General features: G+C 45.3%; 1 protein-coding gene across 1 annotated transcript in view; it reads left to right on the top strand.

Moving 5' to 3' along the window:
- FBXL17 (F-box and leucine rich repeat protein 17) overlaps window positions 1-26,943 on the top strand; it is a 1,470,176-nt gene that overhangs the window by 89,477 nt on the left and 1,353,756 nt on the right. The gene's annotated exons all lie outside the window — the stretch shown is intronic.

Here is a 26,943-nt window from a genome sequence, read left to right as displayed (position 1 = left end):
TGTCATCTTAATAAAAAGGTACGTGTTTTCTAAATGGAAAACGCACACTTGTATTTCCTGTTGAACATTAAAAAATTCTTAACTTTATGGCGTCTTCTACTTTATTTTTGTTTCATTTGAGGGACCAAGTGTAGACAGGAAAAATACTCTTTCCATGGAAGTTAAATTCATTGGTTTTGTACCATAATTTTCTAGTCGGGATTCTTTGTTGTCTTTCTTTCTGGGGTACAGGAGCACAAAAGCATTAATTCTATGACTGGGATTTCTTAAGGTGCCATAGCATTGTCTCTTACTGCTGAAGAATGTATTGATCTAACGGAGAGGTGGAATTGATTGGTCCCAGCCGCTGATTGCATTGCCATTAGTAGGGAATTAGCATTCGTAGTAAGCACATGGTTAGTAGTGTCAGAGCCCGTTGTTAAATATTGTATTTCAATGGTCTTCAGATTATTTTTCGATTAGTTTATCTTTTTGTGTTGCTAAACTCATTAACCTTGGCAGAGTCATAATTTTGTGCCAGATACTATATAACCCAAACTCAGATTAGCAAGTCTAAACTACAATTGTTTGCTTGCTTTGCTATCATTCTATGAAATATTAAACGTCTTTAAGTGTTTCCTGACTGTAGGCCTATTTAGGTCTTGCCTGGCAGCAAACCAGCGCTGTTGCTGTGAGGGGTATTGTATGCAGTAAAGGGCTTAGAGCCCGCCCATTACTTACTACTTGGTAGCTTCATTTTCACTCTTCTTGGCTACCTCCTAATTGGCCACCATATTGCTCATGTCACTTTGTTTAATCTTTTTAGCGCACAACCAAGTACTTATTTATTTGATTAGTGTCCTTGTGCTACATTGTCTTGTTTGCCCATCCTCCAACCTCCTCCCCTTTGCTGCTTGCCCAGCCTTCCATCCTTGTTTCTTCTCCCCATCCCATCCCATCCCTGTTTTTGTCTCCTTCCCTTCCACCTTTACCTATCTGTTTATTCTCCCTAGTCTACTGTAAGTAAAGTGTGAAAGTGTGTGCGTCCTTCCCACAGATGTTATGAAGTGACGCTAACCAGTGTATGTGCTTGCGCCAAGGGTGTTGTTGAACATGTGCAAGTCTGCTATTGCAGGCTGGTGTTGGCGTGCTTGCACAATGGTGTTTTAACCTGTGCTGAGCCTGTCATTGCAGGCCAGTGTGTGCCCGCTTGCACAATGGTGTCTAAACATATGTCCAGCCTGCCAGTGGGTGCCCGCTTGCACAATAGTGTTTTAACATGTGTCCAGCCGCCATTGCAGGCCAGTGTATGCGCACTTGCACCAATGTAGTGTAGAATCCCCACGTGTGTTTTCACTAGCTGTAAGGGTTGTTCTCCCTATAGACTAACAAGGGTGAATGATTGAAATAACTCCCAACTGCAATAGTTGATTGCAGTGGAGCACCCTCATGATGTTTTCTATAACTGGAAGCTCCATGTTAAACCCCCTTCATTTCCCTCTTCTGAATGGTGGGCATTGCTCTGTTCTAAAGTTTGTTGTGTGCCTTTATGCCTGGGCTCCAGTCCACACCTGAGGTTGGGAGAGCACATCTATGCATTCCCCAGTGACCGCTATAAACAACGGACCTGCAATGGAACAACAGACCACTGCCATTTGAGGGCCTGGTTGGCTAGATTGGAGGGAGAGGTTTTGACACTTGGCCTCTGGGAGCCATATCACGCTCATCTAAAGAGTAAGATCTGCATTCCATGGCCCCATGGCAGACAAGATTGAAATGTAGAGGAGACATCTGTGGTTCAAAGAGAGAACCTTTGAACCACCCCCAACATTAAAGGCACAGTACATTATAACTCCTGGTGCCATACTGCAGCAGGGTATAGATGCACTTGCAGGGACTTGGTAGCTCTTCATCATAAGTAAACAGAACTGTCTAGTGTGACCTGTATCAATGCCCAGCAGGCACTGTGCCTCATTTCCATGGAGGCACGGAATTTGCAACTCAATATTGTGTGTGGTAAGCTGAAATTGTCTGTTGCAATTCGGATCATGGCACACCAGATGTTGTGCCCAGATTACCTGGGTGCAACAATGATCAAAGTGTACCTGACGGGCGCCTCTACCTTCCAAGAGGTATCCCTGCTATATTCCCCCTACATTGAATGTTCTTCTTGGGCCCTCTTGCGGCAAACTACATATTGCCCGGACCGGGCTTGAGTGGTGAGAGTAACTAAGTGGGCTGAAGGAATGCCTCAGAGTGATTCGAAGCAGGTCAGGGACTGCATGACCCTTTCTTCCCCTGCATCCCCCTGCCTGCCCCTTTCCTCATCCGACCCCTGACAGGATATTGCCCGGACTGGGCTTGAGTGGTGAGAGTAACTGAGTGGGCTGAAGGAATGCGTCTGAGAGTGATTGGAAGTAGGTCAAGAGACTGCATGACCCTTCTTCCCCTGCATCCCCCTGCCTTCCCCAACCCCCGGTGATTGCAGAACTGGGCTGGTGCCGGAAGGCACGTAACAGAATCCTTTAATTGAACAAACAATTGCCCTCAGCTGCTTCCGCTCTGCATCCGGTGGGTGAATTTCCTTTTGTTTGTTAACTGCCTCCTAATCAGATCTGCTACCTACTACCCCACCTTCTTCACTGGGACCTCAACTAACAGCGGTCTAATCTCACTGGGGTGGTGGGGAAGTGATCTCTTTCTAACCCATGGATGTTGGGTAGCCAGGTGAGACGGAGGGTGGAGGAGGGTTTGGGCCCTGGGTTCTGCATTGGGCTACCCACTGACCTGCCGGATATCAGTTGCACCACATTACAGTGCCTTGTGCATGTGTGTGGGGGTAAGTGTGCTTACTACAGACCTCTCTGATATCCGTAGCACTGTATGGCTGTGCTGAGTGAACATGTCCGTGTAGGTGTGCTTGCATGAAGTTTGACTGTTAGTGATTACATCAACCGGCGGAGCTGCTTTACACATTAATTTCTTGCCAACTGGATACTACGTTTGACATTGGTTCTACCCGTGCAGCCTTGGCCCATGCTGCTGCTGAAAAAGTTGTCACTATCTGTCTGTACATATTCCTGATATTGTTGTGATCTGGGGTGCATCCTGTAACTGTGTGGTGTAGTATTATATTAATTGCCAGAGTAGTCCTAGTTCTGACAATGTACATCACCGCATTAGGGTACTGGGGGGGTGGGGGTAAGTAGGATTTCACCCAAGTGTGCATGCTACTGATGTCATTTTAACATGATTGGGCTTAGTACTGCTAGTAATGTTACCAAGTGTGATTTATGCCCAGAAGTCTTAATGTTTATGTTGTGTTAATTAATGTGTGTGTTGAATACAGACTTTGTTTACCTACCACACGTGTGATGTCTCTTGTGTGACGTTCAGGGTATTAATTGTGTGAGAATGCTGTGCCAATGGTTTACACATTGCCTCTGTAATACCCTGACTGATCAGTGCCAAGCTACACAAGGGTGAGTGCAGGTTACACAGTGAGTGTAATCACCCACCCCTGCTGGGAGAGGTAGGTTCTTTCTGGCTGGGGCCCGCCACAGGCAACCAGAACATGCCGCCTCCAACAGAGTGTGTGTGTATGTGTGTTGCAGTGATGTTATCAGTGATATCATAGCGCATGTCATCAGTGATGTAATGTTTGAGATATGTAGCAGTGCATGAGGAGGGTGTGAATTGTAATTCCTTTAGGGTACTTGTTATAGTTTCTTAAGGTATCTATAGCTGGTGAATTTCATTTTATTGATTCATTTAAAATTCCATGTTTTAACAGATATTTTCACCTAACTATAATGTCCCTTTAACTTTTGTTTCTTTCCAGTGATTTTTATTTTTTTTAACATAAAGCAAGATGTTCATCACTGCGTAAAGTGGGCCAGGTCCTGCGCCCAACCCCCTGGTGGTGGCCACAGCCTACTGCACACGGGCTGTGCCTAGACCATGCGCCCAACCCCCAAGGGCACCCACTCCCCTGCAACACACAGCCACTGCTATGCACGGGTGACTATGTTATGTAAGAATATAAAGGGTGTAATTTTGAGTAAGACCGAGCTGTTGTTTTCGTCAAGCGGTCAGCCCATCAACAGATATAAAACAGACCTATTGACTTTGTCAGAATGTCACCAGTAACTGCAATCAAAACATATTTCATAAATTCAAACACTGGAATGTTTAATAATGGTGATTGTTAAAAAATATTTTCCGTAAAGCATTATTTATTAAAAAAAATAAACATGTTTTTTAAACATTTTTCAAGCCCCAAAGTGCAGCCACAAAACCAGTCACAAGCGGTCTCTGCCCTCCAGCTGAAAAGCATACAGTTCGAGCTTGGAGTGCTTAATATGGCAAGCTCCCCTGGGGTCATAGATTTAGTGACTCAGAAGACTTAATGTGTGAGTGTTTTTTTTTTTGTTTTGTTTTTTTTTAATGTCCCTGAGGGGCTACTGCACTCCCAGCAACCCTTTACAAAATTAAAATACAAATGTGTGGTGCTGCCCCTGCCCCTTCAAGGGGCACCACAAGGCTCATTATGTGGTGCTTCTTGTGTGAAGCAGTGAATAAGCTTCTGTCACTCATTTAGTATTCTTTTTATTCTTTTTTATATTTTTGGGGTGCTCTGGTGCCCAACCCTGGCACCTATAAGATTGCAAGATATTGGGTGCCACGGGGTAGTCTCGCAGCCCCTGCCGACATTTTGTGGGTGCCAGTAGAAGCTGGGTGTTTTTTTATAGTGGGTGCCCCAGTGGCCACCCGGCCCAGGGCACTGGGGTACCTAAATTGTTGGGGGGTGGGAAAGGTTTGGGGGGATGGGAGTCGCAATACCCCTGTGCCCTCAGCTGGCTTCCCAGTCAGGACCCATAGTGGGTGCAGGTTGGAAGTGGGGGAGCTGATATTTGTTTTTATTATTTATTTATTTTATTTTTTTCTCTTCTGTGCTCCCGCCCCGGCAGGAGCAAAGTTGTGTTCCCTGCCCAGGAGATGACAGATGGGTTCTACAGGGCCTCAAGAAGGCTTGGAGAGGTGGGACCGCCCAACCCCTCCCTTTAGGTTGTATTGCAACAACCCTCCGGTGCACAGTCTGTTGGGGGGTATTTTTCAAAAGTTCAGGAGCCTGTTTGTTTTTTTTTTATTTTTTTTAAGGGACCACTTATCTTCCACAGATCTGTGGTCCCGTTTTGGCCCTAGGGGCGGCAGGGGTCAGGGCCATGGGGAGCAAAGTATCCTTATGCTTGCTCCCCCCCCCCCCCAATTTGTTTCTTTTACTTTTTGTCAGGACTGAGGACTGAGTCCAAAAATAACCACCACCACATCTTTCTTGATGTGATACTAGCCAGTCAGATTGTTTGTTTAGATTTGTTGGCTCTTCAGATCCTCTGCAGTGTGCAATATATATCAATTTTGAACTCTGATTTCTCTAAAACTACTCAACAGATTTACACAAAATTACAAAAAGCACATTTTCTGGACCAGTATCTAGCTGTCTGCCAAATGTGGTGTAATTCTATTCAGCGTTTTTGTCAGAAGCTGTGCCTAATTTTCCTATATAAAATTGTATGCGGAAAATATGTTTGGGACCTCCTGTTTTCTCAGCCCCCACTTGACAGATCACCCAAAAACTTTCCAGTAAGCAGCGAGGTGGATGAGACTTTTTTTGGAAAGTTTTTTGTGAGGATTAGTCAAACCGTGCCACATTTATTATCAAACGAAAAAATCAATTTCCTGTGGAATGGAAATGTGGTCCTAACTATAACTACCCAGTGACATCATCCAGGGAGTTTGAGTGTTTTCTAAAAGTATGAGTGTTAAGCATATGTACCAAGATACTGCAAAAGTTAAAATAGTATACTTTCTGTACTACTGAGTGATACTATTTCTAGCATATATTATGTGAGTGGCTGTGTGGCTGTATATATCCATGTATGAGTGAGTGTCTGAGTGCCTGTTTGGGTATATACACAGGTATACAAGTAGCGGGTGAGCGGCTGTATGAGTGAATGACTGGCTGTGTAAGTGGCTGTATCGGAGAGTGGGTGGCTGTTTGCGAGGTTGTTTTTTTTAAGTGAGCTGTTGTGTGAGTGGCTGCATTGTAGAGTAAGTGTCTGTGTGAATGGATATATGGGTGAGTGATCGGATGTGTGAATGGTTATATAAGTGCTGTGTGGATGTGTGAGTGCTTGTAATGGTGAGTAACAGGGTTGAGAAGCTGTAAGGGGGAGTGTGTGGGTGTGTGAGTGGATGTGTGGGTGAGGGTGTGGCACTGAGTGGCTGTATGGGTATGTTACTGGTTGTATGAGTAGCTATATGGGTGAGAGAGTGGTTGTGTGAGTGCCTGTATGAGTGAGTGGATGTGTAAGTGGCTCTTTGGATGAGTGAGAGGGTGTGTGAATACTTGTATGGGTCTGTGATTGGGTATGTGAATGGTTGTGTGAGTGCGTAAGTGGGTGCATGAGAGGTTGTATAGGGGTGTGAGTGGGTGTGCAAGTGCCTTTTGTGGAAGATGTCATCAGTGATATAACTGACCATTTAATGAATGATGTAATTGGTGAGGTCATAAGCAATGCATTGCGGGGATGTAAGTTGTAGTTAGCTCAGGTAATTATAACTGCTGAATTTCAGTGGTTTGTACAAGTGAAATGCGAACCTAACTATAACGTCCCTGTAACATTTTGTATTTTCAATGAATTTCTAAGATTTTTTTTATTCTGTTTTTTAACTATAACGTTCCTGTAACCTTTGGATGTTGCTATGAATTTCAAAGTATTTTTTAATATTGTTTCCTAACCAAAACGTCCCTGTAACCTTTTTTTTTTTTTTAAGTGAATTTCTAATTTTTTTTTTCAATTTTATTTCCTAGCTGTAACCACTAACTTTTGACAGGGAGTGTGAGTGAGTGCATAAGTGTCTCAGTAAGTCTTCATATTCCTCTAATTTAAGAATGTGCCACCAAAATCTGTGGGAAATGCACTAGGGAGCCCTTTGGTAAGCTGTCCATCATCTTGGCAAAAGAAGGAAGACCTTTGCATACTACTAAGGTGGACAGGGCGTTCCAAGTAAGCGGAGCTTCCAGGTGATTTGCACATTTGCATACTCATAGCAATTTAAATGGCGAACCAGGGACTCTGCTCTCACCAGGAGAGGACAAGAAAGAATCCACTTGTCACAGTCACATACAAATTGCACTCCAATAGATCAACAATGCATTCACCACCACAAAGGATTTCATATTGTTTGTCAATATGGAATTGCTGAGAAAAAACAATTGCTTTGCCTCCGCCAACCCAGGAATTAGAATAATTTGTCCTTTACAGAAGTGGAACTTCAGATGGGGCACTTGCTATGTTTATGTGCTTCCTGTGTATGTTCCTGCTATGGGTATGTGCTTATGTGTAAGTGCTTTTTGGTAAGGTTTAATTTCTGTGAAATGAGCTTCAGGGTGAGAACGGTCCTGGGGCCTGGCCACTATTTAATGAGGAAGAAATCACCTCACATTACGCCCCCTCCCAAATCACCCCCCCCCCCCAGGTTGATCTTGGCCACCATCCCCGGGCCGATCTCCGCCCTGCCTGTGGACCCCATCCCCAGGGGCATAGCCTTCATTAACTAGGGGAGGGAGGCCATGCAGCTCCCCCTCCCCGGGCCGATTTCAGCCCTGGGGGACCCCATCCCCCTGGGGCCCACCCTTTAAACATTTATATATTTTAGCGAGGGGGGGGGTATGTCACCTGGGTGCCCTGGGCACCCAGTGTGCACGATGGAGACCAAGGGGCGCCTCAAGGCCCCCTGCAGTCACAGCCGGCTCTCTTTCTCCTTCGGGAGCTGGCATTGCTATGGCACACAGGGAGCTGCTAAGCATGCAGCTCCCTGTGTGCAAGAGCAATTGTTTCATCTCTTTCCCAGCCCGTATCTGTGCGGACTGGGAAAGAGATTAATCCTCCGCTTCCAGTGGGTGAGAGCGCTTTGACAGCTCTCCCTATTGGAAGCGGAGTGTTCCCCTTTGCTTGGTGGCACCTGTCAGCTACCACCAGGCAAAGAGCAAACAGCTATGACCCAGGGTTGGGCACCCAGAGACATAGCAAGAGTCGGCCCAGAGGGGTGGAGGTCCACAGGGCCATAAATGGCTCAAGTAGGGGGGGCTGCACAGCCCCCCTCCTGCTGTTTTCACGGGCTGGCCCCGGGGACGGGTGGTACCCGGGGCCATATATGGCCCTAGACTTAGGCTGCGCGTCCCCCTTCCCTAATTTTTTTAAAAATAGAGTCGGCCCCAGGGAGGTGTTGGTCCCTGGGGCCAGAGGGATCCATGTGCCCCCTCCCCATGTATTTCTTACATTGCGGCTCCACGGATGTGGTGGCCCCTGGGGCCTGGGCGGGTGTCTATGAGGCCCCTGAACATAATTAACAAAAGCCCCATGGGGCGGTGGTCCCTGGTTATAAATTGACCATGGAGGTCACATGTGCCCCCATCTTTAATTTGATAAAGGAGGAATCCCCCCGGGACCTGGCCCAACCAGGGGCTAAATTAAAAACAAGTACAGGAGACAGTGCTTGTTCTTTATTTTTTCATTTTTGATGCAAATTTTGTGGATTTGCTGTTTAATTTTTTTCTTTCAAAAATGCTTTTTTGCTCGACGAGAAACCTACAGGACCCCAAGAACAAGACTTTGGCAAGGCGCCTACCCTATCCCCTTTTCTAACTTTTTTGTGGGACTCTGCTAAAGCCAAGTCCCAAGATGGCTACCAAAACTTCCTGGTTGAAGCGTTGGCAGCCAATCAGGACTCTGCATTTCCCTAGACAAGCTTGTTATTCTTCGCAAAGTTATCGGGGAGGAACCGTGGCCCTAGATATAAAAATTTGGATTTCCTTAAATTTCTCAACAACTACTGAACAGATTTACACCAAATAACAAAAAGCACAATTTACAGAAGAAAATCTATTTTTCTTCCAAATGTGATGTAATTCATTTCAGCGGTTCGGGCTGTAGTCTGGTTCAAAACTCCTATGGAAATTAACTTGGGAAGCTCATTTTTTTGACCCCCCTCCCCGTTTTAACCACCCGCACTTGACGTAGCACCCCTAAACTTTGCATGCGCAGCAAGAATTACTGGCACACTTTTTGGGGAAAATTTTGTGAAGGTCTGTCAAACGGCACCTAAGATATAGCAAGTCAAAAATATTTTTTTTATATATATATATATATATATATATATATATATATATATATATATATGTGTGTGTGTTTGTGTGGGGGAGGAATATAAGTGCAAATGCACAGTGTGTGATTTGCTATTTATTGTCATTATGGCGTATGGGGAGGGGCCATGACTCACTGACCCTCTATTAAACAGCATATGGTTTATGCCACCACATTTTTTCATGTATATTTGTTTTAACCAAACTTTTTTAACCAAAGCCAGGATGCAAATGGCTACGTTTGTTCAGTAATTTGCAGGCACATTAAAGAGGCTTAATGACTTGTAACTCAAGAGTTAGGTCACGACTCAACTTGACATACAGTAAAGTGTAAAATATTTTATTTAATATTTTTCTCACAGAGAAAATTAGAGTTTTAGTTAACCAGTCCCCTGTTAATGTTCTGCCAAGCTTTATTAGGTCCGGGTTGCCGGCATGGATCTCTTCTTGTTGGTGCCTGTTCCCAAAAGGCCTCTACTCTTTGGAGCCCTCTGGAAATTAAAAATGAACACCCTGAGATATCAGACCTACTCAAACAGGGGAGAAAATATAATTCCCTTCACCCTCACCCTGATATTCCCTGAGGTACTCTCTTAACTTGTGTCACAATGTGGAAAACTCCCTCCTTCATATATAGAAGTGATTTTCCCCGTCACCACTCTCCCACCAGGTGCAGTGTACGTGTATAATCACTTGCCTTGTGCCACAACTCTGGACAGAGGCCATGACAGTTGTTTGTCAAGCCCTTCTCTCTCAGGTTGCTTTTCTGTCTCTGGGCATCCTCCGAACTCTGCACCCTTTCTTCCGGCTCGCTGCCTTCTGATGCTCCTGGTCACACTAGGGATTCCTCTCAGGCAGTGCTGTCTTTGTTGCCGTCCCTCCAGTTTCCCACAACTGTGTCACCTTCCTCCAGAGTCTCCTCACGTGCATGTTCCTCATCACTCATTAAAAAATACTCCTGTCACAATTGCTTCTCGTTCAGCACCCATGAGCGAGCCACTAGTATGCTGCCTGTCGGCCGCATACAGCTCTTTCCTGCGCCCATATTGGAATATGTCTCGGATTCCTCCAGCCCCCACCTTACAACATCTCCTTCCAAAGGATGGCCAAACGGGCCATAAAGGAACCAGAGTGGCAAGGCAAAAAAATCAACATTAAACTGAAGACGTTTAGCTCTATTATAGACCTGAAAAGAAAATGGCTGAAGAGCTACAGACCAACGGAGAATCCTAGGCTTAGAATATTTATGCTGAGCAAACCAAACCAAAGGGACATGGTCAGTCAGTAAGAGGAAGGTGCATCTAAGTAGAAAATACTGCAAAGCCTCAAGCACCCATTTTATAGCCAAGCACTCCTTTTCAACAAGTAGCGTAATGGAGTTCCCAAGGAAGGAGAATGCAGCAAATATACACCACCAGGTGGAGAGCCCCATCCTCGTCAGGTTGAGATAAGACAGCACCTAGCCTGTGTCCTGAAGCTTCAGTCTGTAAAACAAATGTTATCAAATTTGGGACAGAACAGAACACAGGCCTTGACACAGGCAATAATTTAAGACTTCAAAACCAGTCTGTTGAGCTACAGTCCACGCTTTTTGCAGGCTGGAATTTCATTAGGGCATTCAGGGGACTAGCCAGTTCCAAAAATCAGGGAATTGGGAAATAAATCTTCGATAATACCCTACCAGTCATAAAAATGATCTGCCTTCTCTCTTAGTTGTGGGTTTCTTAATGTCTTTGAGACCTTTGACTTTATCAATCTGGTGGTGCATTCTCGTCCCGTCAGTCTGATATCCCAGATATTGGATAGAGGGTGCAGCTAATGTACATTTTTGTCAGGATTAGCTGTGACACCTTCTTTTCTTAGAGCCATTAACACATTACCCAAATGTTTCATATGTGAATCCCAAGAGGGACTGAAAATAATTGCATCATCAAGATAAGCAGCAGCATATTGCTGGTGAGGCTGTAGGATGCTATCCATTAATCTTTGAAATGTTGTGGGAGCCCCATGGAGGCCAAAAGAAAGGACTCTAAAGTGATACAGCCCTGAAGGGATGGCAAAAGCTGTTTTTCTTTTTGAGGTTTCTGCTAATGGAATCTGCCAGTATCCTTTGACCCCGCGCAGCCAAGCAGGTAATGCCGAAGGAGTGGGAAGCCTCTGAGGCAGTGTATAACTGTTCGTAGTATTTAGTGAATACATCATTAATGTCTGTCTGAGTGTTCTGGATAGTCCCCATGTGGTCACGTATGGCTCCTGTCATGGGTCTAGCCGTCTCTGTTTTCAGCAGCCATGCTAATATACACCCTGACTTGTCACCGTCTGCGTGTTGATTGGCCACATAGGATTTGTAATCTAGATCATCTAGTCTATTGAGTGCCTCCCAGTAGTGGTTGCGCTGGCCCACCAGTTTCGGATATGAACTCTGTGTGGTGACCGCCTCCATCTCTAACAAACGCAAAAGTTTCTCTGTTTCCAGTACATCGTGTATAAGTGTGGAGCGAGCCCCTCATGTTGTAGCGATACAGTGTCCCCAGATAACTACTTTTAGGGCCTCCCATTCCATTCCACTCCTCTACGTTTCCCCGTTCCCGAGTTTCCCTGAAAGTGAGCATAAATGGCTGATGCTAATGTGGTGCATTATACCGTGTCATGTAGAGTCTCGACTCACAGGTGCCAGGAAGGGATTACTGGTCATGGCCTTCCACACTGAAACGTGACTTTAAGTGGGTTATGATCCGATAAAGTTCTGCCTAGTTATTCAGAACTATGTATCAATGGCCAGCTCTCAGAGTTACAGAGTAATTAGTCAAGACGTGTGTGTAGCTGGTGGCCTGGAGCTTAGGAGTATTCCCTTTCGTCAGGTTGCCCTAGTCTCCAAACATCATGCGGGTCTAGGCTCTCAGTCCATTGTTGGAAATGTTTAGTCATTGAGAGTCCTGCTGTGCTGGGCATGGGGGACAACAATTGATCCCACTCTGTATTATGTATACAATTAAAGTCTCCACCCCATAGCCCCAGGACTTGCGGGGTTGCTAACCTGGCGGAAGTTAAGGTGTCCAGGAAGACAGGCTGGGCAATGTTGGGAGCATATAAGGAGACTAAATATATTGGACAGCAGTCTAGGTATCCTCCACCATTATACATCTACCTTCAGGGTCTGACACTACCCTATTGGTCACAAATGGAACCTCAGGTGAAACCCAGATTTAAACACTACGGGCATAGGATGAATAGCCTGTTACATAGGTTTGGCCACCCCACCGCTTACAAACTTTGGCCAATTACAAGCAAAGTGGATATGATGGCGTCAGAGATACGCATTTATTTTATGTCTGCGCTGTAGCGTTGCTATACCCCTAACAGTCCACGTGAGAACATTATACATTGCAGTCAGGTGAAACACGGATCATTATGCAAAAACATATCAGTATTATTGACCCCTCTCTAGGTGGTTCTTCCATTCCTCGCATGCCAACATCGCGTGAACCAGACAGTCATATAAACCGCAATAATACAAATATCACAAACAACTCCCATTCCCCAGGCCTGAGTGCTTAACAAAAATATGCCCCCCTTGATAAAGAAAAACAGCAAGTATTGAATCAATGCCTTACAGCAAACAGGTCCTTACAGAACAGTTCTCTGGAGGTCGGTCAAGAAAAGGACCAAAGGTGCCCAGTGCGGGCCCGTGCAAAAGAACAAGAGACAGTTGCTGGGTCCTTGGCTGTACATATAATTGGTTGCTGTGAGGCTGATCCGATTTGGGGTCTCCTTACGTGGATACCGTATCATGGAAATACAGTCTCACAGGTCGTCCGCAGATCTCTGAGTGAACCGTGGCCCCTCGTGGGTTGGAGTGCTAGGCGACAGAGTCACTTGTGTCAGAGCCAGACTCCGTCACCTGCCCAGTTCTCAGGGCCTCATAAGGATTCGTGTTGCATAGAGAGACCTCCGAGACATCCCGCGCTCGCTCCTCAGCCGCCTGGTCTCTAGTTGGTTTGGCCCTGGCTGACATCTTCTTTATAGTCTTGGATGTGGGTGTCAGCCAGTTTCCGGTTTCCGGAGTCTCTGATGATGTGCTCGCTATATTTTTGATGTGGAGCCCGGTCCAGATGTCCTCCGGTGAGTGGAAGACATGGCTTACTTTGCCGTCTATTACTCGAAGCTTAACTGGGAACAGAGGGACATATTTAAAATGTGCCTTTCTTAAGCGTTGTTTCACTGTAAGAATTTTGTTGCCGTTGCACCGCCATAGTGAAGTCCGGGTATGCTGTAATCAAAGCATTGTCATATTGCCAGGGTCCCTTGGTTCGGAATCGCTGCAGGATCAAGCCTTGATCTCTGTAATTAAGTAGCCGTGTGATTATTGGTCACGGTGGGGCATCAGGCATCGGAGGATGACCCAGTATACGGTGCGCTCTTTCAATAGAAAAGAATTTCGGTGGTTTGCCCTCCAAAACCATTTTTGTGAGCTAGGTTTTGAGGAAAAGTTCTATGCTGGGACCCGCTGCATGTTCTGGGAAACCTAATAAGCGTATGTTATTGCACCTGGAGTACCCTGCCACATCCTCAGCTCTTTGCTGTAATGCAACCATGTCATCTTCTATTCGCTGCAGCCGGGAGTGGACATCCTGCACCGTTGGTCACATCGTGGCAAGGGTGGATTCCGCCTCCTCCACACGGTCCACCAATTTACGATGATCTGCATGAAGTAGATACACTTTTATAGAAATTGCGTCCTTCCGAGACTCAAGAGAGGTTTTGGTATCTAGGATAGTTTGTAGTACTTTGTCAAATTGCACAGAGTAGGATTGCAATGTAGTTTCAAGACGGCAGAGGGTCTCCAATGTGGAGTACGGTAAGTTACTAGCTTGAAGAGCCTCATCTGACCCCGCTGATGATGATTTTAGTGGTTTAGACTTCCCCATCGTGATAGACATCCATCCGGAGCAAGGGAGGGTGGCAAAGTACTGTCTCAAGGTCAGTCACAGAGTGTTATCATCCGTAATGCACAGGAGTCACTGCTGTGCAGGAATGAGCCCAAGGCACAGCACAGAAATGGGTCAGTCGCTGGTGGTAGTCAACAGTCTCCGAATCTCTCATCCAGCTTCCTGGGACACCGCGCCCAGGAGCCCAGCCATGTTTCAGGACGCCGCGAAGGCGAGGCGCGCCTGCCTCGGTTCTACCAATGCGCATTTCCCTCTCGCCACCTCTGTAAATAATGTCTGCACTGCATATGAGTGCACAAGCTCAGATGGGTGACTTATTGACTGCTAGGCGTTATGGCTGCCCCAGGGGAGGTGGGGGGTGTCTCGTTTCAGGGGGGGTGCCTTGTCTTCCCCTAGTGGGTCTTGTGGGCATGCTGACTTTCTGCTAGGCCCAAGGTGATCAAGCGCCGTCTCTAAATCTCTGGGGGCTTGGACCGAGGTCCGATGCGCCAGGAAGAGTGTGTTGGGGGGCTCACCTTTTTCACCTATCCACCTCCGTCTGCCCATGCGGCCGGGATCTGCCTGTGCAATTCACTTGAGGCTCTGATGGCGGGTGGTGCTGCCCCACACAGCTCTGTCCTTCCTCTGCGGTTCCGGTGGGCTCAGCATCTCCCCGAGCATGCCTCTCAGCTAGGTCTCAGACAATCGGAGCACCGCCCCAGAACCACAGGGCCAGGGCCAAGGTCCCGCTCTGCTCTCAAGGGTACAGCAGGGCCTCATCTTCTTGTTGGCCGTTCTCCACCTCCGGATCTGGACTATGCTTGCGTCTCTTGGCCGCGGCTCACTACGAGTCCAGCAGGCCCAATGGACTTCTTGTATGCAGCCTAGCTGTTACTCCCCTCTCCGCCTCTCAACTGGCCGAAACTTGACCGTTCAGCTCCACCGACATCCTGGTGGCTGGTTATGCCACTCAGGGGAGCTTCAGATTACGGACACCAGCCTGAATTTCAGGATAATTGCCAGACCCACCTGGAGCTCCGATCCTATGCGACCAGCACGGTCGCCATCTTGGCCACGCGCCCTACCTTTTTTTTTCTTTTAACTCATCCAACCTGGGCATGGGATACATATCAAATTTTGATATGCTGTTGAGACTGAAAAAATATATGCAAAATCTTAGGAACCAATGGGGTTTGGGAACCAGCACAACTGGAGCGCACCAGGAGCTATTACAGAGTTCAATACTTTTGTCTCTAACATATTCTCTACCTCTTCTTTTAGGGTCTTTGGCCTGGCTTCTGGTATTCTTTAAGGACATAACCATGCCACTTCCATCTGTGACAGTGCTGTGTTGGATCATGTATGTTGTACCCAGCTTCCTGGGGAACAAGTCTTGGTACTGCTTTAATGTTTGAAGTAATTGTGAACTATGGGTGGGACTGGTTTGATCGCCTATCTTCACTCTATCCTGTCCACTTGTAGAATTGGAGGGAGTGAGAGATATCTGTAGGGGCTGAGACTTAGTAATTACCAAAATAGGTTCCTCATGAGCAGTTTCTACCAGCGAATGCTCCCATTTCTTCAGTAGATTTATATGCTATATCTGCCCTTCTTTCTTTTTGTGGGGCACCGAAACCCTGTCAGTAACCGGACATACCTTATCTATAATGATGTAGGGACACATCCATTTTGCTAGTAATTTGTTTTCAGAAGAGGGTAGTAAAATGAAGACTTTATTCCTGGTTTAGAATTCTCTGAGTTTTGTCCCTTTATTATAACTGGTCTTCTGTTTTTTTTCGTTTTTTTTCTTTTGTTTTTTAGTACCTTTCCATATTTTCTTTAACTTTATTCCACAGACTCTCTACATTGACTGTGAGGGAACTAGCATAATCAAGAACATTCCTTAGTTTTATCTTCTTATTCTTCCCAATACTCTGCTACCATGGCAAGGAGAGCATGGGGTTGTCAGCAGAATTTACAATTAAAAAGGGGAAAATCTAGTGGAACTCTGAGTATGGCAGAGTACTGCAAATAAGACTATGGGTAAGTGTTTGTTCCAATGTCGCCCTGTTTCATTTACTATTTTTTTACCATGATTTAATGGTGCGGTTATACCTCTCTTCTAACCCATTATTCTGGGGGTGATATACCAATCCACATATCTGTTTTATGCCTAAAACCTGAGAGACGTGCCCCATCATTTTAGACACAAACTGGGTTCCTTGTTCAGTTAGGAGTTCTTTGGGAAACCCAACCCGAGAGAAAAACTAGAATATTAGCCTGTGCTACCACTGTTGAATTCATACTAGTAAGAGGAGTGGCTTCTGGGTATCGAGTTGCATAGTCCACAAGTACTAAAATGTAATGATGTCCTATACTTGAGTTGTACACTATAGGAGGTTGCCCAGATAACCTTCTCACGTCTTGGGCCACTAAACACAGAAAAGACATGACTTGTGAAGGGTGGATGAAGATATGTATTCAGTTGACAATAATCATTTAATTATTATTGGACATTGATTATTCTTTTAACCACATCTATCATTTCTGTGAGTCAAATCACTTCTAGAAATTAGAGTCAGATTTAATACGTTTTGTCAGATATGAAGCCAAAATGTTACTGTCATTATACATACAATGTAGTGCAAATTACAAAATCCAAAGTACAAAATTCCAAATTCAAGATACAAATGCCATATAACAACTTGTGTTTGTCGTTGACGATCTAATTATATCCTTTCTTTTTTTAGATCTGTCTAAAAGGTAATCAAGTTATACCAGATGCCCAGTGTCCATGTGCTATACATCTATTGTGATTAAGCTGGTATTGTTGATATCAAAATTTCTTCATTCATTTGCAGACTTTCTTCTAAAATAAAGTTGACTTGTTTTGGCCTTTTCACTTCAGGCCTCCTCAAGACAATACGAGGAGTGAAAACCATTCCGCTCTGCAGCCATCCCAACAATTATTTCATTCCTAATTCCAAGTGGGTGAGATGAACACTGTTCAGCTGTGGCTTGCAACACCTTCCTTGTAAGGTCTGGTACATCAGTAGTCAATTGAGGTTGGACGTGCAGGAGCACTGAACTATTTAACCCGGCAGCCCAGCAATACTTCACCACCACACATGGGCCCTCCCATTGATGAGTTTACAATTGAATCCCTTTCACCACGGAACGACAACATTGTCACCAAAATTAGAAGTAGAGGTTTGTAAGGAAATGCCTCCTTGGCATGGTTACCCCCTGACTTTTTGCCTTTGCTGATGCTATGTTTTGAATTGAAAGTGTGCTGAGGCCTGCTAACCAGGCCCCAGCACCAGTGTTCTTTCCCTAACCTGTACTTTTGTTTTCACAATTGGCACACACTGGCATCCAGGTAAGTCCCTTGTAACTGGTACCCCTGGTACCAGGGGCCCTGATGCCAGGGAAGGTCTCTAAGGGCTGCAGCATATCTTATGCCACCCTGGGAACCCCTCACTCAGCACAGACACACTGCTTGCCAGCTTGTGTGTGCTGGTGAGGACAAAACGAGTAAGTCGACATGGCACTCCCCTCAGGGTGCCATGCCAACCTCACACTGCCTATGCAGTATAGATAAGTCACCCCTCTAGCAGGCCTTACAGCCCTAAGGCAGGGTGCACTATACCATAGGTGAGGGCCCCAGTGCATGAGCACTGTGCCCCTACAGTGTCTAAGCAAAACCTTAGACATTGTAAGTGCAGGGTAGCCATAAGAGTATATGGTCTGGGAGTCTGTCAAACACGAACTCCACAGCACCATAATGGCTACACTGAAAACTGGGAAGTTTGGTATCAAACTTCTCAGCACAATAAATGCACACTGATGCCAGTGTACATTTTATTGTAAAATACACCCCAGAGGGCACCTTAGAGGTGCCCCCTGAAACCTTAACCAACTACCTGTGTAGGCTGACTGGTTTTAGCAGCCTGCCACACTCGAGACATGTTGCTGGCCACATGGGGAGAGTGCCTTTGTCACTCTGTGGCCAGTAACAAAGCCTGCACTGGGTGGAGATGCTAACACCTCCCCCAGGCAGGAGCTGTAACACCTGGTGGTGAGCCTCAAAGGCTCACCCCCTTTGTTCCAGTACCGCAGGGCACTCCAGCTAGTGGAGTTGCCCGCCCCCTCCGGCCATGGCCCCACTTTTGGCGGCAAGGCCTGAGGAAATAATGAGAATAACAAGGAGGAGTCACTGGCCAGTCAGGACAGCCCCTAAGGTGTCCTGAGCTGAAGTGACTCTAACTTTTAGAAATCCTCCATCTTGCTGATGGAGGATTCCCCCAATAGGGATAGGAATGTAACCCCCTCCCCTTGGGAGGAGGCACAAAGAGGGTGTACCCACCCTCAGGGCTAGTAGCCATTGGCTACTAACCCCCCAGACCTAAACACGCCCTTAAATTTAGTATTTAAGGGCTCCCCTGAACCTAAGAATTTAGATTCCTGCAACTTACGAAGAAGAGGACTGCTGAGCTGAAAAACCCCTGCCGAGAAGACGGAGACACCAACTGCTTTGGCCCCAGCCCTACCGGCCTGTCTCCCTCCTTCAGAAGAAAACTGCACCAGCGATGCTTTCCCCAGGACCAGCGACCTCTGAATCCTCAGAGGACTGCCCTGCTTCAAAAGACCAAGAAACTCCTGAGGACAGCGGCCCAGTTCAACAAAGACTGCAACTTTGTTTCTAGAGGAGCAGATTTAAAGACCCCTGCAATCCCCGCAAGAAGCGTGAGACTTGCAACACTGCGCCCGGCGTCCCCAACTCGACTGGTGAAGAAACAACGTGACCGGGAGGACCCCCAGGTGACTCCAAGACTGTGAGTAACCAAAGTTGTCCCCCCTGAGCCCCCACAGCGACGCCTGCAGAGGGAATCCCGAGGCTCCCCCTGACCGCGACTGCCTGACTCTAAAATCCAGACGCCTGGCAAAGACCCTGCACCCGCAGCCCCCAGGACCGGACGGATCGGAACTTCAGTTCAGGAGTGACCCCCAGGAGGCCCGCTCCCTTGCCCAGGTGGTGGCTACCCCGAGGAGCCCCCCCTTGCCTGCCTGCATCGCTAAAGAGACCCCTTGGTCTCTCATTGAAACCTATTACAAACCCGACGCTTGTTTGCACACTGCACCCGGCCGCCCCGCGCTGCTGAGGGTGTACTTTCTGTGTGGACTTGTGTCCCCCCCGGTGCCCTACAAAACCCCCCTGGTCTGCCCTCCGAAGACGCGGGTACTTACCTGCTGGCAGACTGGAACCGGGGCACCCCTTTCTCCATTGAAGCCTATGTGTTTTGGGCACCACTTTGAACTCTGCACCTGACCGGCCCTGAGCTGCTGGTGTGGTAACTTTGGGGTTGCTCTGAACCCCCAACGGTGCGCTACCTTGGACCCCAATTTGAACCCCGTAGGTGGTTTACTTACCTGCAAGAACTAACAATAACTTACCTCCCCTAGGAACTGTTGAAAATTGCACTGTCCACTTTTGAAATAGCTATATGTGTTTTATGTAAAAAGTATATATGCTATTGTGATTATTCAAAGTTCCTAAAGTACTTACCTGCAATACCTTTCAAATGAGATATTACATGTAGAATTTGAACCTGTGGTTCTTAAAATAAACTAAGAAAAGATAATTTTCTATAACAAAAACCTATTGGCCTGGAGTTGTCTCTGAGTGTTTGTTCCTCATTTATTGCCTGTGTGTATGTACAACAAATGCTTAACACTACTCCTTTGATAAGCCTACTGCTCGACCACACTACCACAAAATAGAGCATTAGTATTATCTCTTTTTGCCACTATCTTACCTCTAAGGGGAACCCTTGGACTCTGTGCATGCTATTCCTTACTTTGAAATAGCACATACAGAGCCAACTTCCTACAAGGTTCATTTATGCAATGCTGCCACATTGTCTTCAACTAACTACTCTTCTCTCAGTGTTCTCCAGCCAATATATAATTGTTCAAGAATTGTGGAAATCCTTGACACAAAGTGGTTATTTTTTTAATGGCAATTTCAAAGTTATTAATTCTCTAAAATATATTGTTCTCATTACCCTTTGACAAATTAGATACGTTTTCAAAACTTTCTTGCCCTTTCACACTTAAACAATTTAATAACATTTATGCCTTCTTTCAGATGTATATTTGGGATCACATACTTTCAATTAATTAATAAAATCTTTTTTGGAAGAAGATAAAAACTTTCCAGCTATATGGACTCCACCTCGTTTTAGATTGCTACCTTTCCAACCTGTTCAACATTTCCTTCTATCAGCCAGTCCAAATGGTTCCTCCACTGGTTCCACCTGAAAGGAGTGGGTCATAAACTCTCTCTCCAACCTCAGTATTCATAACATTTGACTGTCGGGCACTTTTCCTCCCATTTCATGCTGAGGCGGTCTCCTGGGCTCTTTTCTGTGCAATTTCGAGTAATCCTCACAGGTCCTCACCAAACTAATTTCTGTTGCACCTGATCATTTAAGCTGCACCAATGGCCTATTCCCCTTTGGTCTGTCTTGCATCTGCCCAACGTGACTCTAATGCTTTAGGTCTTCACCCTTACTTCCTGCATATGGGCCCTCCTGCCATCATTTGCCAGGTCCCCTCTTCTGGGTCCAGTCTTATAAAATCCTCTGCTGAAATTCACCTTAATGTGGCCATAAAAAGCCACGTCTTTCAACTTACCGGCAGCCATTACTGGGGACAGCTCTTGTTTCACCATTGTCATTACGAAGTGCACTACGTCTTCTTAGCATTGTTCCACTCACTCCCTGTCATTTTTCCTCCTCTTTGTTCCGATCTGCACGAACTCCACCCTGCTTGCCTGTTTGCAGTCTTTGTGGATGCTGTTGCTAAGCCTTCAGATAAGTGCTGCGCTCTTATCCTCCTAGCTCCAATAATTCCTCCAGCACATGCTCCCTGCTGTGTTCCGCTTGTGTTGCCAAACCACAGAACCTCATCCATTGGAATCACGACAAAGTATCTGCTATCTCATTTTCCAAGCCTGATATATGTCTTGCTCGGGAACAACCCATTCAGCCGCAGACGTCGCAATGCCAATTCTATTAGTAATTGCAAGACCCACAAGTCAGATGCAGACAGTTTGTTTATCATGCTCACTACTACCTGGTTGTCAGGAAATAATACGCCTGTTGGCTAGTTCTTTTCCTACTACTCCATTGCCAAAAGCACCAGGTAAATTCCAAGAAAGTAATGCTACGATGTTGCACCTTCCAGTCACCGATCCACATTTCTGCACACTATCTCCTGTTTCAGTATACTCTAAATCCTCCAGCCCCCAAGGCATCAGAGAATATTCTGATGTCATTCATACTGGTGTGGGGCATGCACACAGTTACCCCATTTTAGTCATTCAGAAATCACAACCATTTTTTAAATCCTTCCTAACCCCATCTGTGATTCATTCCTGCCAAGTATCCACAGAAAGCCATTCCAGCTGCACCCCTCTGCATGCAAAATTCAGGTGGTCCCACAACTTGTATTTTTCGCAGTTTGCACTTTGTTCCATACTGTCACCTCTCTCAAAAGGCCTTGCAGTGTTGCCAGTTTGTCCAGGAGTAGTCTGGAGACCAGCTCTAGACTCCAGCTCAGTCCCCTGGAATGTCAGTGTAGTGGTTGCGGCGGTAATCTTTCCTGCTACCAGTGGCACCCCTTGCTTGTTGGATACTTGTTGGATACTTGTTGTAATACTGCCATCAACCTGAAGCACTCCCAGTGGCCTCCTGAATTCCTTCCCTCCCAACAAAAAGGAAGTTGTTCAAATAATGGATCACCTGCGACGAGCCCACCACCGACTTCACCACCTACTCCAGGAAAGTCCTGAAGCACCTGAAGACTGCACATGCCACCAAAAACTCCACGGACTTTGTTTTATCAACAAGGTATTAGCCTTCTAACTCGATTCTGTGGAATAGGAAGGCTGTAGGGTGTACTAATAACTCAAAAATCGACTGTATTCCAGTTGTTCCCTTCTCTTCTCCTCCTCAACAACTCTATAGTAGGTATACTGACTCATCCTGACCAGTGCAACTGACTGTGCGCTCTTTTGTTGTAAATGAAAAGGTTCAGTGACCCACCCTGAAGTCAGGACAGTTGATAGCTCACTAATTACACAACTAAATGAGTCCCATGTGTCTTAAGTTTAGTTTGTGATTTTTATTGTTCTTCTCATTTGTGTGAAATTCTTTGCCAACTTGTGTTTCACAGAATATTCACTTCATCAGGGCCTGGTGTTGTTATTTCAAGATCACTAAAATCATAAAAGGGTAAACAATTCTAACAAAAAGATAAGTAAACCTATATCTGTTTTTGAAAATATGAAATGTTAAAGTTACTCTAAATCTTCACTAGATTACATATCCTACTAGAATATGTGATGCCTGCCTTAATTCATTTCTCTCAATGTCATTGATTGTTGTGAGTTGTGTGTGTGTCCCAGAACGTCTTCCTGTACTCCTCAGGTGTAAGTTAAAATTTCTACTCAAGGGTCTCATTCATGTGTGTATGAGTCAGCTACCCTCTTATAAAAGTCAGAAGTATATATCTCCCCAGTATGGGTATTAGCTCCTACAGTAAGGTTCCTCCAGTGCTATTGACCTACTGTGTGCATTTTAATGCTCTTTCAAAGAAAGCAAACCACTTGTTAATGTTGTTCACCCACCACACAGCTCTGCACAATACCCTTGGGCAAGAAAGGGGTGCGTGGCATCCCTGTAGATACCCCACTGTTGCTGACAACATCATCAGACTGCAGGAGTCCTAAACTGGCTTTCTGCTTCCAGGCCAGTCTCTTTTCTTCCAGTGCAAGTTTATTTTCTTCCATTGCAACTTTCTTCTTTTTCAGTGCAACTTTGGCCTGCACCTCCTTTGCTGATTGCTTATCAATAAGCTCCATCTGGAAGATGGCCAGTTCCGAAGGGCTTATGCTGTCAGTGTTTGTGTCGCTCCAAGCCCTGGATGGTACACCAGAAAATCCATTGTGGCACAGGCTGTCCCCTTCTCATTCATCCTCTGGGGTTTCCTCGTCTCTTCAACCCTGGAGGGAATCTGTGCTTGTCAGATTTATTTTCAGGCCTGAGGGCCTTTTCATAATCTCTCTTCCTGTCATTTGTCCCCATACTCAGTTGCCTTTACCGGCACAGGGTCTTCATCCCCACCTCCATTAAAATAACCAAGGGTAGCCGGATCCAACTCCATGTCCCTTAACTGTTAATGGTGCATAAATTAGAATTAAAAATAATTTGGAAAAATCAAAATTTACCCTATCAAAGACCTGAAGCCAATTAAAATTTAAAAATCTATTTTTGCTGTCAGTTGAATTTAGGGTTTTTTAATTTACAAACTTAAGATCTAAATGGTACTGTTAAATTCCAGATCTGGATCCCCCTGACAAACACTAGTGTGAGAAAGTGAATTATTAATTGCAATGGATGGTAGTCCACCACAAGCAACAAGGTCACTATCTTGTTAAATTGAGATAAAGATTTCAATAATCTGAACCTAAGCTCAACCCCTGGCAGGTATAGCACAGAGCAGGCAGACGTAACTGAAGAAAATGGGTAAAGCATTCAGAAGTAACAAAACAGTTAAGGAGTAGAAAATGCAGCTGAAAAAAAATTGCCCTTCAGTTCATAAAATAGAAAATAATTTAACGAACAAAATTACACCAGAGCAACAATATATCCAGTTAGGATAACTGGAGATTTGAATTTTGAAAGTATTAAGTAAAAGTGGCACCAAAAAGCACAAAGCATCTATGGTCACGGTAGACCATGATCTAGGTGTGATTTCAGGCCAACTGCGATAGTTCGACCTGGTTGTAGGTTTTATCTTGGGACTTCGAATTCAAAATTCTTTGGAGGGGCAAGGTTGCAGACTGTGTCCGAAATGGGCTCTATGGCATCCGCTAGGCATTTGAGTGGGGTCCAGATTAAGCCATTGGTTTTGGTGAGAAAAGCTTAAAGCGGGAGAAATCTAATTTCTTAACCAGGCAAGTCTACTTGCCGGACAGATACTTTTGGCGCTTTTGCCCAGTCATGATTTCTACCAGTGGACTTGGTCTCTTTTTCAGAGCTTGGATTCCTCCAGCGGGGCGATGCCGTGGACTGTAGCCAAAGAGGGTGCTACGAGGCTGATTATCTTCTTGACAAGGTCCTGCTGAATCAAATTTGCTGTTGCATAGGAGCTCTGAGCGGGAAAACCCTGAATACTCAGCCCAGCAGCAACACACCTTTGTTGAATCAAGTTTGGCAGGTTAGTCCTGGTCCTTCGGTGGTCTTTAATCCAAAAGATTTCCAAGTCCCAGGTTTTGCCTGAGATGTTAGGAGGAGTACAGTTTGACACAGCTGAGGGTCCCAGGACCTCAGGAACAGCATTTGGGAGTCAGGACTTATTCCAGCAGAGGCCACCATCAGTGTTAAGTTTGGGTCTAGGTAGAACTGGTTAGGTGAGCTCTTTGAGGGGAAAAAGCCTCTTACAGCTATTTGTGCGCCTGTGGCGTATACAGAAGGTCAGCCAGCTGAGCCTTGGAGTCAACTCTTTTCCCTGGGTACAAGTGTGAGCAGGTTCAGCACTCCAGGTCTCCTCACATGTCTCAAACAGCAGGTGTTCTTCATCTTCTGTTCTTCCATAGGTCACAAATGTTTTGAGAACTTTGCCTGGGGATGCTACATTTATCCCTGGCACTCCCCTGTGGGTGGAGGTAATAGCTTGCCACTCCCTAACCATTAGGGAATAAGTTCACAAGAGTAACCCTACACACTTTTGCAGCAGTTCCTGTGTACCATTTTCAAGATATAAAACCCTCCTCCCCCTCGTGCAGAGTCTGTGTACCCACTCCAGAGGTGAGAACAGGGAATTGAGCAACCCCTTCTCTGTGGTCACCTCAAACCAGCTCTAGGGACAGCTCCTTCCCCATTTGGATTGGAGCCTGCCTGACTGGGGTAACAAGGAAAGGGATTGTTTAGGTGTCATCTGACATCTGCTTGTGACAGTACAGACCCCTATGAAGTTAATCAAGTTCCTGGGCAGTGCCCAAATTTGGTCGTCCTGCCATCAAAGCAGAAATACCTCCCCACATGTAGGCCTTTGTCTCTGCTCTGGAAGCAGTTGTTACTTCTTATTCAGGGTTTGATCACTCAGTGGTCTGTAGCTGGAGGTTATTGCAAATTAGTCTCCTTGAAGTTTAGGCAGGGAAAAAGTAACTTTCTAAAAGTACCTTTTCCTTAATATTTATCAAAATTCTGACTTTGCCCGTGAATTGGGTTTCAATAAATATTTCAGAAGAATCCAAGAATATTTGTTAGGTGTTGCCTAACCACAGATGGCATTATTAAATGTAATAGTGTATTCTAGTACTTCTCAGTGAAACAGCCAGCCTTACTACAGTGACAGTACCTTTTGGTGCTTATCATTGTAAGGACATGTTACCTTTAAATGTTTACATATCCTACTTTTAAATGTCATGCACACTGCCTTGTGGCCTTCAAGGGTTACATAGAGGGAGAACATTTTCAATACTTAAAAGAAAGGTTGTTTTCTCCCACAAAAAGGTTTATTCTGATAAGTGGGTTGCAGCTTTAAACTGCAGCTTCCAGGCTGCTGTGGCAGGCCTGGAGTAATGTTCGTCTGCTCACACTAGTGGCAGGCACAGTAGTTCTGTAGTCCATAGGTGATAGTTAACTTTCCATGTCACAGGTGTATTTTGGATACCATATACTAAAGACTTATAGGAAAGTTAAATATGCCAATTATTTGTTAGCTAGTTTGACATGTTTTAGGAGTTGGATTACATGGACTTGGGTTTGCTTAGTAGTGTCCCAGTGTACAGCATAACAAAAACAGCAGCATTAGTCAACAGAAAATGGGGGTGACTATGGAAAAGAGGCACTTTCTCATACGTAGGCTGCAAGATCATAACTTAGTTAAAGCATATGTCTGGAATGAAACCTACAAATTGTCATTCCGATTCATTCAAGGACTTTTTGTGCTTGTGTTTATATGTTTTCTTCCATAAAGGCTTGCTAAAATTGCATAAAAACTAAGAAATCAAGCCTTTCATTTTGATCTCATGGCTGCTCGATTTCCAGTTCGTACTGTCTTAAACGTGCAACCAGCATGCTTAAACAGTTTTTTGCCAACATTATTGGCACCACCACAATAGTCATGAAGCTACAAATACACAAAGCGACCTTGCCAGCATGAGACCTGCTTAGCCAATACAGAATGCTTGCCTGACCAGCCGTACTAGTCATTGTAAGTGACAGCTCCGACTGGATAGGACGATCTCCTTGTTCGAAGGTAGTGGTCTAGTTCTTGACAGCTCTCACAGTTGCGTTCGACCTAGTCCCTAGTGGTATATATGTTCTGCATCGGGTAAATCTGTTATCCAAAGCAGAATGATGACTAATGTACTATTAAGTCAATTATAAAGGGAAGCGAGCGTACAGCACATTTCCCCTTAGCTAAATCTGGATGGGAAATGTTAACTGTTGAAATTAAAGTGCTTTTAGAAATGTCAAGCACTTGTTTATTCATCAGTGCATCAAAATTCTAGGAAAACAAGATGCGTGTGGGTGTGGTGTCATTATCTGTTCTGGAGTAGGTCTGCTGCTCGTATCGCTTTAAATCGTCTGATAAGAGACAGAAAGGCAGGCCTTGTTTAATGGAGCAATTAAAACATGCCTCATCTGTTACTTGCAGTAACTTTTTTCAAGGATATGAAAACATGAGACATTTAAATCTAAAATGTGTACTTTAACAGTCGCCAGCCATCTGGCTCCAATTGTGTATCTTCAG

This window comes from Pleurodeles waltl, chromosome 1_1, assembly GCF_031143425.1.
Source record: "Pleurodeles waltl isolate 20211129_DDA chromosome 1_1, aPleWal1.hap1.20221129, whole genome shotgun sequence".
NCBI lineage: Eukaryota > Metazoa > Chordata > Amphibia > Caudata > Salamandridae > Pleurodeles > Pleurodeles waltl.
The sequence above is the reverse complement of the archived record's forward strand: the minus strand, read 5'-3'. Positions and strand labels throughout refer to the sequence as shown.